This window comes from Miscanthus floridulus, chromosome 10, assembly GCF_019320115.1.
Source record: "Miscanthus floridulus cultivar M001 chromosome 10, ASM1932011v1, whole genome shotgun sequence".
NCBI lineage: Eukaryota > Viridiplantae > Streptophyta > Magnoliopsida > Poales > Poaceae > Miscanthus > Miscanthus floridulus.
Genome location: NC_089589.1, coordinates 113,500,992 through 113,515,364, shown reverse-complemented (window position 1 = coordinate 113,515,364; position 14,373 = coordinate 113,500,992). Strand labels below are relative to the sequence as shown.

The window sequence follows — 14,373 nt, the reverse complement described above, 5'->3', positions numbered from 1 at the left end:
AGAATGCCTACAAAACATGTGTTCAAAAATTCAATCAATGAGTATATTAGTTATTCAAGAAACAATGGAACAAGTGAACAATTGATCAATTTACCTGTTGGACTGCTGGAATTATATCTTTTATTGTTTTTGCATCCTTCTTGTATTGAATAGCTTGAATAGCTCGAAAAAACCCCTAGTCTAAAATGTTAAAATCCAGAGAATTGGGTGGTTGACAAATGAGGTGAATGTCAAACCCTTCTTGCTTAGCAGCCTCACAAAAAATAGGATCATCCACTTTTAAATGGGAAGGTGCATTATCTTGTTGTATGAAAATTGTCTTGTTCACATCTTGTCTTGCCCATTTGGCTTGAATGGCAGGCATCACATTGTTTACCATGAAATCTCTAATCACCTCTCTTGTGATTGAAGTAATTGGCTTGATTACTTGTTCTCCGTGAAGACGATTGTGACTTCTTCTAACAGCATGTTCATAAGTGACAAGTGGAAAACAACCTATTTTTTAATGAAAACCGCATTCTCCATTCCTAAACCTTGGCCGAGCACAAACACACAAGAACATGAGCCTAGGGGTGTAATTCTTGTTTTTACAAGTGCGATGTGGTTCATCTTCCTCGGGTAGCGAGTAATATTTTTTAGATTTTTTAGAGAGGTAGAACCATTTTTCATCAATGAACACAAAATCAAAAAAAATCCTTAAATCTTGGATCACCAAGCAAACCCTGCTCAATCATTGTCGATGGGGAACCCTACGGCCCCCCCATAGACCATACTATAGGGAAGTGGGCCTTGGTAACAAGGCCCACAGCCCAATCGCTAAGAAGAACACGGAGCAAAGCAACGTGCAAGACCAAAACTCCAATTCGGACTATACAAGGAAAGACGCCCGAAGCATAGCTTAGGACTCTGACCTTGTATCCGAGTAGAACACAAACAACTCCTCTCAGCACCTGGACTATAAAGGGCTGGTGAGGATATCCCTTGTAAACGACGGAACATACCTGATACTCAAAGCAATACAACGCAAACAGGCTAACACCGAACTGGACGTAAGGTTATAAATCGTGAGTCTCTTTGCGTAACCGCCGAGTTCCACTATTCACCGAAGCCCGAACAACTGTCCCGGGTACCCCCGCGGCAGGCTATCAGTGGTAAAACATCGACAGCTGGCGTGCCAGGTAGGGGCTTTCGACGAATTTTTTCTCGAGAGCTCGGCGGACCTCGACCTCAAGATGACTTATTCGGCGGGAACAACCTTCATCTTTGAATCCTGGATCTACGAGGCAGGCGGCGACGGCAAGCTGCGTACCCGTTTCCGAGAAGAAAAAGAATTCGACGACAAGAACAATCCCGTCGAGCAAGAACTCGCCGAAAAGATGACGAAACTTTCAACTTTGGATCCAACTCGGAAAGGAGAAGAAAGCGGATACCAAACTGATTCTAAGAAGGAGATGGAGTACGACTCTGACTCGGACAAGGAGATGAAGCGCAACTCCAACTCGGATAAGGAGATGGAGCACAACCCCAATTCGGATGCAATTTTCAAAACGAAGGAGCCACACCTAATTGGACTCGATGACACAACAATGATCGTGAAGGAATACAACCCGTACTACTCCAAAAAGAACTCGGGAACATACGGACTATACAACACGGCATCAACCTACCAACACTTTACCCAAGACAAGATGAACTCAGCAAGAAAAATACTCCTGGAGGGAGCACAAGAAGGGATGATCATGACAGTTACCCCACAAGACTATGTGGTGCATTGGCTGGGATCTTTCACCTCAAGCAAAGCCCAGACTAGCACGTACATTGAAGAACTACCTTATCAAGAGGGAAAAGAACTTGGATCCAGCTTAGAAACTACCGACAGCTCAACCAAATGAAGGATGAAGTATCGTACAAGAAGAACTCGGAAGAAGTACACTGTATACATGGTGGAGCAGTTAGAACAACCTTTGGAACCACCATAGATACCAGATATAAAATCTTCAGACGAATCAGAAGGCAACATCTCGCCGGATGAGAAAAGCGACAGCAACGAAAATGATGAGCAAAGACTAGCAAGACTAAAGAAGAATAAATTGAAGGCTGGAAGAAGGAACATGGCTAAACAAAGGAAACAAATCTTGAATAAGTACAAGGCGGAACTAACGGAATACAACAGAAAGAAGGCAGAAAGAGAAGCCACAAAAAATACAAAAAGGAAAAGAATTGAAGAATTAACAAGGGAGTTGCACACCCTCACGAATAACGGAAAAACAAAGGAAGATCAGAAGAAAGAAGTCGAGGGATCAGAAAAACAACCCGGCGAAGAAGTTCCACAGGAGCCACAAGGAGAGCAACCACCCAAAAAATCAAGATTTCAAAGGCTAGGACCAGTAGAGAGTGCTGATGTTAATGGAAGTTAGGAACATTACTTAAAGCAACAAGAAAGAGGCAAACCAGAATTGAGCCAACACTACTAGGAAATATCAAGAAGATTTGACAAAGAAGATGACTACGGAGAGTCTGAATTTAAAGAAGACATGTCTTATTACAGAAGGGCAAGATCGCCAGACTACGGAAGAACAGAACCATACGACAGATTCCCTTGTTTCGTAGGAAGACTATAAACATTGAAGCTACCACACAAATTTAAACCAGCAAATCATTCCAAGTACGATGGCAAAGTAGAACCAAGACAATGGCTAAGAGTTTATTCCCAATCTATTGAGTTAGCTGGAGGAGATGGCGACATCAAGGCTCTATTTTTCCCAATGGCCCTCGAAGCAATGACACTACAATGGTTTGACAAATTGAGGCCAAGATCAATCAGATATTGGGAAGACTTGCAAGAAGCTTTCTGCAACAACTTTGTAGGCATTATTACCCATCCAATGACCGCAGCCGAGTTGAAAGGAGCAAGGCAAAGGAGAGGAGAAAGTCTAAGGGAATACTATAGAAGATTCGGAGAATTCAGGCCACAAGTCCACGACATTACCGACAGAGAAGTGATAGAAGCCTTTGCGGAAGGAATCTTAGCAAACTGGCAATACAAAGACTATTTCAATGAGATCCCAAGAACAAATGAAGATTTCAAGAGGGTTGTTGAAAAGCTGATTTCATCAGAAGAAAGAACCCAGCATCGGTTTGCTAGGGACAACCTAGAAAATAGAAGAACTGATTACAGACAGCAAGACAAAAGGCCGAGGCAGGACAACATGGTGGCAACCACAGACAACAAGAGAAGATACAATGACAACAGCAATGGTGGCAATTACAATGGTAACTACAACAATAACAACAACAATAACAACAGCGGGTACAACAGTAATAGCAACTATCGGAGCAACAACTATCGAGGAAGAGCACCGGAAAACATAGAGAACATGCCATGTCACATACACCCAGGAACCAGACACAAGTTAGTTGAATGCAGCACTTTTTAGCGGCAATTCATGAAGAGAGAAAACAGTAATCAAAACAACTCAGAGCAAAAGCAAGAAGAATCCAAGGAGGAAAAAAAGCTAAAGGGGATTATCAAGAACCCCAACGCCAATTAGCAGTAATATTCTCAGGTGTTCCTAACACACGAAGTAAAAGGCAAGAGAAATTAACTCATAGAGCCATCATGGCAGCTGAACCAGCCACCCCACAAGAGAAGACCAATGGACCAGTGCAGCAAACGCAGGATGCTACCCATTGGTACTGGGTCCAACTATCACAGGAGTGGTAGTAACTAAAGTACTCATCGACGGAGGAGCCGGGCTCAACATAATTTTCGCAGATACTCTCAGAATGATGAATCTAGATTATGAAGGACTAATGACACCAACAAGCACACCATTATATGGAATAGTACCCGGCAGAGCAGCTATGCCACTCGGACAGATAACCCTACCAGTCACCTTTGGCACACCAGACAAATACAGGACGGAATTCATCAAATTCGAAATTGCAGACTTTGAATCATGCTACCACGCAATACTTAGGAGACCAGCTTTAACAAAATACATGGTAGTGCCACACTATCCATACCTGCTACTCAAGATGCCAACAACAAAGGGCGTATTATCATTGAAAGGAGATCTAAAGAAAGCACATTATTGCGACGTACAAGCAGTACAAATATCCGAAAGATTACAAGACATAAAGGAAGGAAAGGAGATTGCAATACTAGCCAACGAAATGAACCCGGATGAGATTCAAATACCGGCTAAGAAGCCAAGCAACTTTGCACCACCAAAAGAAGTTGCTACTAAGACTATTAACTTATTGACTAGTGACCCGGAGAAGACGGCAATCATCAGTGCAAATCTCGATCCCAAATAGGAACTCACGCTCACCAACTTTCTTCGGGACAACAAAGATATCTTCGCTTGAAAGCCGGCCGACATGCCAGGGGTCCCAAGAGAGTTGGCTGAGCACATAATTGATGTGAACAAAGGGTCCAAACCCGTTAAGCAGAAGCTACGGAGATTCGCTCTAGACAGAAAAGCAACAATAAAAAAAGAGATCACCAAGCTCATGGCAGCAGGATTCATCAGAGAAATAATCAACCTAGATTGGCTTGCCAACCCGGTCCTAGTTGAGAAGAAGAATTCAAAAGAATGGCGCATGTGCAATGACTACACAGACCTCAACAAAAATTGCTTAAAAGATCCATATGTTCCACCAAGGATTGATTAAATTATCGACTCAACAGTAGAATCAGCCCTATTATCCTTTCTGGATTGCTACTCGGGCTATCATCAAATATCCCTTAGAGAAGAAGACCAAAGCAAGACATCGTTCATTACACCCTTTGGGGCATATTGCTACAAATCAATGCCTTTTGGGCTAAAAAATGCAGGGGCAACATATCAAAGAGCAATTCAAACTTGTTTGGGGAGTCAAGTCGGAAGAAACGCAGAAGCATACATTGATGATGTAGTAATCAAGACAAAAGAACCCGGATCATTGATAGAAGACCTCGAGGAGACTTTCAAGAATCTAAAAGCATGGCAGTGGAAGCTAAACCCCACAAAGTGTGTTTTTGGGGTCCCATCAGGACAACTACTCGGATTTCTAGTCAGCAACCGAGGAATTGAAGCAAGTACAAAGCAGATTAAAGCCATCATGGATATGAAACCTCCAAAGAAAGTTAAAGACATACAGAAGCTTACAGGATGCATGGCAGCACTCAACAGATTCATCTCCCGACTAGGAGAAAAAGGGCTACCTTTTTTCAAATTATTGAAAAAGGCAGGAAATTTTGAATGGACAGAAGAGGCAGAAGAAGCATTCCAAAAGTTAAAAGAATACTTGGCATCATCACCAGTAATGACACCACCAAAAGGCAAAGAGGACATGATGCTATACATTACAACAACCAAGAACGTTGTCAGCACAGCAATTATGGTTGAGAGAGAAGAACCCGGACACGCATACAAAGTGCAGAGACCAGTCTATTACATAAGCGAAGTACTAACAGAATCAAAAGTGAGATACCCACACGTGCAAAAACTACTTTATGTAGTGTTGATATCATCAAGAAAGCTAAGACATTATTTCCATGAACACAAGATTACAGTGGTAACCAATTTTCCACTTCAAGACATTCTATGCAACAAAGATGCAACAGGTCGGATATCAAAATGGACAGTAGAACTCGGTGCTCTCAACCTAGACTTCAAACCAAGAACAACAATCAAATCTCAAGCATTATCCGACTTCATTGCTGAATGGACAGAAATCAATCAAAAAGAGCCCAAACCAATACTTGATCATTGGAAAATGTATTTTGACGGTTCCCTAAAGTTAGGAGGAGCCAGAGCAGGAGTGCTATTCATATCACCAGAAGGAAGACAGTTAAAGTATGTACTACAAATACTTTGGCAGGCAACTAACAATAAAGCAGAATATGAAGCATTAATACACGGTCTAAGAGTTGCAAGCTCACTTAGGATCAAAAGGCTACTTGTCTACGGTGATTCAGCTGTAGTAATCAATCAAGTCAACAAGGATTAGGATTGTACAAAAGACAATATGGATGCATACTGTGCACAAGTCAGAAAATTGGAGAAAAATTTCCAAGGGCTCGAAATACATCATGTACTAAGGGATTCCAACGTTGCAGCAGATGTGCTAGCCAAACTGGGATCAGATAGAGCAAAAGTACCACCTGGTATATTTGTACAAGAACTCATAGCCCCATCTATCAAACAACCCGGGAACACAGAAAAGGAGAAGGAGACAACAGATCCAATGGAAATAGATCAAGCAGAAGAACCAGACCAATCAAGACAGATCATGGTCATACAAAATGATTGGAGACAAACATACATTGATTTTATCAAAGAGAAGAAACTACCCGAAGACAAAGCAGAAGCAACCCAGAAGCAAAAACTACGTTCTGGTGGGAGACAAACTATACAAAAGAGCAGCAGCATCTGGAGTACTACTTAAATGTGTTCCAACAGATAAAGGAAAGGAAATCTTGTATGAAATCCATTCAGGATGTTGTGGAAATCATGTAGCCTCTAGGACACTGGTCGGCAAAGCATTCAGAACCAGGTTCTATTGGCCAACAGCTCTCAAAGATGCAGAAGAACTCGTCAAAACATGCAAGAATTGCCAAATGTTTGCCAGACAATCACATGTGCCCACTCATAATTTGATATGCATACCACCAGCTTGGCCGTTCTCATGCTGGGGGCTGGATCAAGTAGGACCACTCAAAAAAGCAAAAGGAGGCTTCGAATACATATTTGTGGCAATCGACAAATTTACAAAGTGGATTGAATATAAACCTTTGGTCAAATACAATGCAGAAAAGGCAGTAGAATTCATACAAGACATCATGCATAGATTCGGCATGCCCAACAGAATAATCATGGATCTTGGTTCACCATTTACAGCAAGAGAATTTCAATACTGGGCAAAAGATTGTGGGATAGAAATCGACTTTGCATCAGTAGCACACCCATAGGCCAATGGACAAGTCGAAAGAGCAAATGGACTCATATTACAAGGCTTAAAACCAAGATTATATGAAGATTTGAAAGATTATGGTGGAAAATGGATCGACGAACTACCAAAATTAGTATGGGGTTTAAGAACCCAGATTAGCAGAGCCACCGGCTACTCACCTTTCTTTCTGGTCTACGGATCAGAAGCAGTACTACCAGCTGACTTGATATGGCTATCTCCAAGAATAGAACAATACGAAGAAGGCGAAGCCGAAGAAACAAGGCGGTTAGAAATTGATTCAATAGAAGAAATAAGAGACAGTGCAATAATCCAAAATGCAAGATATCAGCAAGGACTACGAAGACATTATGACAAAAGTACTCAGCCCTGATCACTAAAGCCAGGGGACTCAGTATTATGACTAATCCAGAAAAAAGATGGACGACACAAACTACTCAGTCCATGGGAAGGACCCTTCATCGTGAAAAACGCAACAGGACCTGGCACATACGAGTTGATGACTCTAGATGAAATACCAGTGAAGAATACTTGGCATATTAGCCAACTCAAAAGATTCTACAATTAGTGCAACATATTGTACTCAAGCTTCAAGAGAAATAAAACAGAAATTCTTCAAGAAAAACGACTTCAAATATATAAGCCCTGTCCAACGGACAGAACCAACCCGTAATTAGGTTGGGGGAAAAGGGGGCTTCCCTATTAACAGCCAACCCAGAAACGGTTGCGCTACACGGGCAATTTTATCACTCAACCGTATGGAGATGGTTTGACTAACGGCCAACAGCCAAATAGCTTCTTGGGTATGGAGACCCAAGCTAGCATTTGTCACTCTACCATAAAAAGAGATGGTACGACTGACAGCCCTATCCAACGGACAGAACCAACCCGTAATCAGGTTGGGGAAAAAGGGGCAGCCCTACAGACAGCTCAACCCAGAAACGGTTGTTGCTAAACGGGCGCAATCGCTTACCCCAAGAGCTGGTACGATTGCTTACTTACCCTGCAAATAGCCAACCCGGAAATGGTTGTGCTATACGGGTCCGATCGCTTACCCCAAGAGCTGGTACGATCGTTTACTACACCCAACAAGCGGCGCTATCTACAAAAACAACTCGGTCGCCTACTCCAAGAGCGGTACGATCGACTACCTCGCCCAACAAGAAGGCATCTACAAATATACAACTCGGTCGCCTACACCAAGAGCGGTACGATCAACAACTTCACCCAACAAGCGGCACAATCAACAAAGAAAACTCGGTCGCCTACCCCAAGAGCGGTACAATCGACTACTTCACCCTAAGAGCGGTACAATCACTCCAACAACTTGGTCGCCTACCCCAAGAGCGATACAATCGACTACTTCGCTCAAGGAGCGGCACAAGCACAACAACAACTCGGTCACCTACCCCAAGAGCGGTACGATCGACTACTTCACCCAAGGAGCGGCACAAGCACTCCCACAACTTGGTCGCCTACCCCAAGAGCGGTACGACTGACTACTTCGCCCAAGGAGCAGCACAAGCACTATAACAACCCGGTCACCTACCCCAAGAGCGGTACGATCGACTACTTCGCCCAAGGAGCGGCACAAGCACTACAACAACTCGGTCGCCTACCCCAAGAGCGGTATGACCGACTACTTCACCCAAGGAGCGGCACAAGCACTAAAACAACCCGGTCACCTACCCCAAGAGCGGTACGATCGACTACTTCAGCAAAGGAGCGGCACAAGCACTCCAACAACTTGGTCGTCGACCCCAAGAGCAGTATAATCAAGCACTCCACACAAAGAACAAGCGCAATCAACTCTACAACTCAGTCAAGCGATTACTACACCCCAAGAGCAGAACAATCAGCAAAAAACAACTCAGCCATTTACTCCAAGAGCAGTATGGTCGGCCACTTCGCCCCAGAAGCAGGCACAAGTAACAAGTACAACTCAGGAGCTTACCCTCAGAACTACCCCACCTCAAGAATGACGTAGATCTACAGTACAAATTGGTTGATTACCCCAAGAAAAGTATAATCAACTCTGTCAACTCTACTACATCACCAAGAAGAAACAAGCTATGGCAAAGCACGAAAAAGCCACAAGGAAAGACAGGGTGAGACCTGTCCATATCATTCAAAGACAAATCAAAAGAAAAGAAAGACAAGATGAAGCCTGCTCACATCTTAAAAATTCAGAGACAAAGTATATTACAAGGACATCAAAAGAAAGTTGACTTTTCACATCTGTTCAAGAAGACGGAGGAGAAGGAGGAAGTACATTCATTTGATCAAGAATTTGGTCTGATAGACCACTAAGCTCTACTTTGGCCTCCTCCCACTGTCTTGAAAAATCAGCCGATATAGAAGCTTCAGTAATCCGCTCAAGAGGGGCATCAGGGGCAACAACCCGGACATATGAAACCATGTTGTTGATGCATCGGTGAAAGCCACTCTTTACAAAATCATAAAATCAGGAAGAAAGCACCGGTATTATACCTCCAAGGCCTAGATCCCTGTCTTCTAGCCGACAGACTGAAGCAATGATTGGAGCGACTGCAACATAAAGAGCCCGGAATTGCTCATGGGTAGCCTTCAACCTCCCCTGCAAGTCTTGTACGGACTTCATTGCCTGAACAATATCACAATCAGCGCCAGCTCTCATCAAATTCGCCTGGGCAAATAAATCCTGAGCCTCTTGCAGTTTTGAATCAGTAAGGGTACTTACAGATTCAGCATTATTTTTGGAGCTTTCAGAGAAGAACTCGGATACAATAATAGACAACTCGGCCTCCAGCAGAAACCATCTTATTAATTATTTCTTTGACTCGAAGAACATTGAGATTACAACGGAGTACAAGATCTGATAAATTCAACAAAGAAAGCAAAGGAGATCATTCTAGAGTGGCAGCAAAGAACCTAGTGGAATTCGAGGTTGCAACCCTCCGCAGGCAGATAGAGCAAGCATGGAAGCCACATCACAAGAACTCTTCTAACCACCGACGCGAAAGTTATCAAGTATACAAAAGCCTGGCGGCTACTCAACCTCACACAGCAGCATATCTACGAATGAGGAAAGAATTGAAGAAAGAATTTCCTACTCAAGGCGGAACCACAACCAACAAAGAAGGAAAGCTACATTTGTACCATGAGATCAGGAAAAACACGCTCCTGAGAGCTACTTTACTCAGATAAGTCAAGAAACAACCTGGTTTGGTAAAAAAAGAACCCCGATGAGGTACGGCAAGAACCAAGACAAGCTTAGAAAGAACCCAGATTGATAAAAAAAAGAACCCCGACAAGGTGCGGCAAGAACCAAGACAAGCTTAGAAAGAACCCGGATTGATCAGAAAAGAACCCCAACAAGGAGAGACAGAGATCAAGTCAAGATCAGAAAGAACCCATATTGAAGAAAAACAACCCAGACAAGTTGGGAACATAAATGAAGACAAAAAAGAACCTGGAGTGATCAGAAAACAACCCGGATGAGGTACATACAAGTTTAGAAAGAACCTGGACAAAGTGCAAACAACCTGGAAGAGGTACATCAAGAACCAGAGAAGTCTAGAACCGACCTGGATGAATAAAAACAACTCAGAAGAACATCACGGCTTAGTCAAACACTAAGCTCGGGGGTTCGGCATTCGCTTCAACTACGCCCGAGGGCTCGGATTTAAAGACGAAGGACCAAGAATACAAGAACTCAAGACTACAACAAACGACAACACATCAAGAGCCTTCATCCGATTTCTTTTTGAAAGAAAAGAACCTGGAGAAGGCTCGGGGGCTGCAAGTACCCACCACAGAAAAGTGCATTTTTAATTTTTTGACCCTCCAGCTTTTTGTACCAAAAAACACAAGAGGCTCGGGGGCTACACTCAATGAGTGCAATTTTTTGCATAAATTGCACTCGCTGCACTCAAAAGAAAAGAACTCGGAGGACATCAAGACAGAAAGACCCTCTAGCTTTTTGAGCCAAACAGCTAAGGCTCGGGGGCTGCACTCACTGAGTGCACTTTTTTTTAGCAAAAGTGCACATCAGTCAGAAGAAGAATCAAAGAAGACCATCTCAAGATTTCACTTCAAGAAGAACCCGGATCAAGTCTACAACAACTCGGCCCTTGAAGCTCAATCATGAAATGCTCGGGGGCTTGTCGATGGAGAACCCTACGGGCCCCCCATAGACCATACTGTAGGGAAGTGGGCCTTGGTAACAAGGTCCACAGCCCAATCGCCAAGAAGAACACGGAGCAAAGCAACGTGCAAGACCAAAACTCCAATTCGGACTATACAAGGAAAGGCGCCCGAAGCATAGCTTAGGACTCTGACCTTGTATCCGAGTAGAACACAAACAACTCCTCTCAGCACCTAGACTATAAAGGGCTGGTGAGGATATCCCTTGTAAACGACGGAACATACCCGATACTCAAAGCAATACAACGCAAACAGGCTAACGCCGAACTGGACGTAAGGTTATTACTCGACCAAGTCGAGGGCCTAAACCAGTATAAATCGTGAGTCTCTTTGCGTAACCGCCGAGTTCCACTATTCGCCGAAGCCCGGACAACTGTCCCGGGTACCCCCGTGGCAGGCTATCGGTGGTAAAACATCGACAATCATGTCAACACACCACTTCAACCTAGTCTTCTTGTTAGCATCTATGAGGTATGGTTTGATGCTACTAGAGTGACGCCTAAGCAAACCTTTTTTTAAATACCTTTGTATCCTAGCTTTGCTCATACCAAGTTTACTAGACACATCTTCTATGATCATTCTTTGTTTGAGAGGAATGTTGCGCAATTGTTCCAAATCAAGAGGGACTGCCTTGCGGCCACATCTACCCTTCTTTTTACTTGCAACCACAACAGGAATGTTATGAGCAAGTTGGTGTTTACCTCGCTTCCATAAGCGCTGAACTGACCGAATGTGCACTCCAAATTGATCAGCAACAATTCTATTATCCTTCTTGTCTAGTGTCCCATTCTTGCTTCTAGCCAACAATGCTTGGTACACTTGTCTTGTGACTTCTTCTGTCATGTCCTTCCTTCTATGGTGTACTTCAACGGGAACCTCAACATCTTGTTCTATTAAAAGAAAAAAAAGAACATTCTTCTTGTTAGCCATGGATTACATAAAAAATAATCAAAAAAAAGGAAAGAACAAACTGAAAAAAAATTACCAGCGAGATTTTGTATGTAATCAAAGTCAACCGCACCATATTCATCTAATGGCAAGTTCAAATCAAATCCTGTCCAAAAATGAAACAAAAAATCAGAAAAGATGGCGCTTGAGGGAAACAACAAACTCAAACAAGAGAGGTGATTACCATTGTCATTGCCGGAGTCCAATATTGGCTCGTTGAGATCGAAGGCAAGATTGTCGTTGTCATCTTCTTCTAAGTGAACATTCAGATCAAAGGCACAACTCTAGGATCAGCCATTGCATGCGGTAGTGAAGAGAAGAGAGGGAAAGTGAGGAGATGAAGCACGGTAATGGAAAGAGAAGAGGCCGGGGGAAAGACTCTGTTAAAATAGGCATGGTGGAACACAAACGCCGGAGCTATTGAGCGCAAAAATTAGAATCCCGTGGTGCCACCGCAAAAATCGTTTGCATGTGAAAAACCAACGAAAACATGGCGCCCAACAAGCCCAGAAACGCGCTCAAGCGGCTCAGCGCGCGCACCACGCCCAGCAGAATCAAATCCGCGCGCCATGCAGCCACAGCACAAGCGACACGCAGGGCCAATCAGTGTCATGCAAAATCAAGCCAGTAATAAAAAAAATGGCGCTCGCCAGGTATCGAACCCGGGTCCTCAGGGCCAACGCCTCGCTGCACTAGCCGTCTGAACTATGGTTGTTTCTCGTATGGAATGCACCCGCAACCGTTTTTTAATAGGGGCAGACAGGGAAAAATACTTCCTAATTAATCACTCCTTGGTAAGCACAATCATGTCCTAAACGACTTTCTTTACGAGTACGGAGGGAGAATGTGTCTTGCCATTTCCTTGTTTATCTGAAATTTGAGTACATGTTCTACCATACTTTCAGATGTACTTAGAATGCAAAGCATATTAGCATATACCATCGACTCGTTTCTAGATGAAGGTTTTGCTCTGTATGCTATAGTCCCAATGCTCTGTTTTCTTATCTTGTGACTACTCAAGAAAATATCTTCCGAGTCCTGTGAACATATATCTTACTAGAAAGTTTGATGTGGACCTGAAATTTGCATATTTGTGTCTGTTCTTATTTTTACAGTAACATGAGTTACGTTCTTCCAAGAGTGAAATGTTGACGTCATCACTACAGGTGCTCAACATTTTCTAAGTGAATTGCTTGAACACACTTTGGATCATATGTCAACATTTCACTCGTACAAAAAGGGTTTTTACTGACGATAGCTTTTTTTTTTAATCTTTACTAGCAGTTGTTTGAATCTTTGGTGTGAAAGGCAAGTGAGAATTTTCAGTTTTTCACTAACGTCGGCTGAAGAACTGCCACTACAAACGCATCTTCATTGGTGGTAGCCTTGTACCAACCGCCAGTGTAAATGTATTTATACTGGCCAGTCGGTTACATCAACGGCCAGTGCAAATTGTTTTACGGCAACATGTGCCCTCCATGCTCGCCCATGTCGCGCCGCCGCCGCATGTGCCCTCCATGCTCACCGGTGGTCGCCCGGAGCATCAGCAAGTGGTGCTAACAGGAGAAGAGCCACACTGCAAGTAAAATGGAGGTAATTAACAACCGGACGACAACAGGGACCGTCCCCATCAGTTTTTTTTCCCGATCGAAGCATGCACATTGTAAACAAAATATGTGGGTTTGGAGAGAGAAGTAAGATAAAATGGATAGTAGGTATCCAAGACCCTGTATCAGTCGTGACTCTTTATATTTCTATAGGATGGAGAGGTCTTGCCCAATTTACAGTTAAATCATAAGCCAACACAATATACTGGATACGTTGATGAAAGAAAAAAAACATTAATGAATTGGAGCTGGTGTTTAGTCTTTGAAACTATGTATATCTTTGTTAAGGGAGCACGCAATTTCCATGCCCATTTTGAAGCTTTCAGTGTTTTTTAATAAAAAAGATTAGAAACACTTCCAACAAGAAAAAAAAATGAAAGAAAACAAGCAAATGCAAGTGGACACAGTTCATATAGGGCATTAAAAGAGATATTCTCCATAAGCAATCTTATCCTTAAGCAAGAAAACAGAGTAAATTTCAATGGCAAGATTAACAAAGCAAAGGCTTACATCATTTAGAAATGAGTCAAAATCGACATGAACGACGAACCATGAGTGAGACACCAAAAGGTCTGGAGTAACAATAACGCTAACTAAATTCGGTGAGTCTAATGTAACCTTGAGTGTTTGGTACCAGAATTAGAGTGAGGTTAAGAGTACCGGGAGGTAGAAGAAG

The 14,373-nt window shown here is 43.0% G+C and overlaps 1 long non-coding RNA gene across 1 annotated transcript; it reads right to left on the bottom strand.

The window, feature by feature from the left end:
* Positions 1–9,250: 9,250 nt before the first annotated feature.
* Positions 9,251–12,384, bottom strand: LOC136486983 (uncharacterized). Its single transcript, XR_010767103.1, has 5 exons — positions 12,275–12,384; positions 12,128–12,196; positions 11,844–12,032; positions 9,677–9,811; positions 9,251–9,580 (listed from the first exon to the last, which is right to left on the bottom strand). It is a non-coding gene; the product is annotated as an uncharacterized lncRNA (long non-coding RNA).
* Positions 12,385–14,373: the final 1,989 nt, after the last annotated feature.